Genomic DNA, 2,704 nt, shown 5'->3' on the forward strand with positions numbered 1-2,704 from the left:
TGTCCCGCACCAAAATTGTAATAATGTTTCCTATCCACTGGTGGCCTGGAAGAAATTGCTGCTTAGCAATAAGGCCGCCAGATTGTACTGTATCTATCATCATCTGTGTTAATTTATTTTGTATGTTGTGTGCAATAAAGTATATTTGTATATATTTGTTTATTGTATATAGTGTATTTATTTGTAGGTATATAGTGTATTGTATTATTTTTAATTCTATATCTATAACTTTGAAATAATGAGAAAGAATTGGTAGATAATCAAAACAAATGGAAGTGTATAATGAATGTTGGATGTCGATACAAAAGTGTATGGATTAATATGGTTTATCTTTAATATCTGTTTGCAATAAAGTGTTTTGAATTTAATTGTGTCGTCAGCGCTCTCCATCTGCCCGGCCAAGTAGTGAATGCTATGCAAGGCAATTCTGTAATACCTTCATCACGATGAACAAGACTGGTGGAATATAACTAAAGGGAAATCCCAGCCAACCGTTGGTCATCTTTAGATGAAAATTAAGTGGTTCGGACCTAACCTCAATGCGTTGTCACTCTTCGTACGTCATTCATGTGGGTAGTTTCCTAGGTCAAAGACAAATTATGAAATTCTGATTAAGTACTAAATTAAGACAGATCTAAAGGTGAGAAAAACGTTTTTCTATTTTCTATTTAACTTATTTATGAATTTTAATTAGGAAAATAGTAATAATAAGTGCGATATTTTGTCACGCTTTTCTATGACGTCACAGGTTGCTTTTTCATACAAATTCCATAGTAATTTCGTGTTTTGACGTTTAGTAAAAAGTAACTGATTTGACTAGTTGGAAAGTAGCCTATTAGTCATTTGGTTATTACTGAAATCTTTTCAGTTTTGTCTTTTTTCATTTGTAAAATCCGTGACGTGTCGATTTGGCCTTGAACATGTAGTTTTTTTTATATAATTGACAACGGGCCTGATTCATCTTTGTTTCCTTTTAACCACTTAACCAGATGAGTGTACCTTCTATTAGCCCGGCTTGTGGTCCAGTTGTTGAGCTTTGGGCTCACGATCCGGAGGACCCGGGTTTGAATCCCTGTGGGGACATATCATAAAAATCACTAACAAACATCGTGAGGAATCCCACATTCCCGAGAAATGCATTCGGAGGTATGTGATCGAACCTGTATTCGGCTGGTTTTCCCTTCGCGGGTTGGAAAGTCAGACAGGCAGTCGGTTCTGTAAAAATACCGGACCTGTCAAATTTTTAGATTAGGTAAGTGGACCATGTGGAAAACGGGATAACGCTAGAGAGGTGGTGGTGACTTTGTGAGTACTGGTTTGGTTAGGACATTGCTGGTTGATCACCCGATTGACCGAAAGTAAGATGCTCCAGTTAAGCAGTCGGTTCCGGTAACTATTTACTTCTTCTATCGTGTGGGTTGTGAGGTGGATTACCAACCTCATCAACCCTGGTGTCAGGGTTACTATTGAGCCGTCAAAGGCCCCTGATATGGCTCATGTAACGACTACTAACTTACATCAGTAAGTAGTAACCGGGACCAAACGTGCCTTCCGAAGCACGGATCATCTTTCTTTCGGACAATCAGGTGATCAGCCTGACATTAGTCCTATAACCAAACTAGGGATCACAAAGTGATAGTGTTGTCCCCACCGGGATTTGAACCCGGGACCTCCGGATTGTGAGCCCAACGCTCAAACCACTGGACCACAGAGGCCGTTACTATTTACTTAAGTAAGAATATAGTCGTTACATGAGCCATGTCAGGGTTCTTTGGCGACAGGGGTCTTTGGGTAACCCTGACACCAGGGTTGATAAGGTCGGTTATTGACCTCACAACCCACACGAGAGAAGAATACTATGTGACCAGCTTACTTATTATGGAATTTTCTACTTGTTTACTAATTACAATTTTAACTATAACAGTACTTGATTAAATATTTTGACTTCGTGGGGAGTTAAGATAAATTTAGGTTACTTAGGTCATTATCACGTCTTGCTGTACATATCATTTAAAATGTTTATTTTTGCTTAAGATAATAACATATACAATATCATAAAATGCGGAGTAATTTACTTATATTAAATGCAAGAATGAGTTGGACTGAAAGGGTGACTAACCAGGGGTGGTATTAATAAACTAATCTCAGCTTCGAGACTGCCCTCAAGATCATGTCAATGTGACAGTTCTCATGTAAAAACAGAGACTTAAGCATGATGTTCAGAGCAGTCTCAGCTGAGATTTGTTTATTAATACCACCCTAGGAAGTGCCAGTAAGAGTAAGGGAAAAGAGGCAACTATTGAGAGTGATTAAGGACAGAAGAGGCAAGATGAAGAGAGAAATGAAAGAGAAGATGAAGAGAGATGATGTGTTTGATGATTGGTGGTCATGAGATGTATATTTGATTTGATTTGATGATTGACTACTTAATAAGACACGACGAATTTATTAAAAAGATCTTTTTTTTGACGTGACTTATTGTAGCTTTGCCGCAGATGGCATTAATTACTTGGGCGGACAAATGGGGAGCGCTGAAAGCTTTCACCCGGTACAACGTTTAAGATAACAGGCCTGAGGGTGCCCAGTTGGGCGCGAACCTCGGCTCAGGGCGTCGTCTGAGAGGAATTAAAAGCATCATAGAAGGGAAGCGACAAGGAGAGAGAGGAAGGGGAAGACCAAGAAGAGCTTACATGGAACAGATTAA

Source organism: Pectinophora gossypiella, chromosome 25 (assembly GCF_024362695.1).
Source record: "Pectinophora gossypiella chromosome 25, ilPecGoss1.1, whole genome shotgun sequence".
NCBI lineage: Eukaryota > Metazoa > Arthropoda > Insecta > Lepidoptera > Gelechiidae > Pectinophora > Pectinophora gossypiella.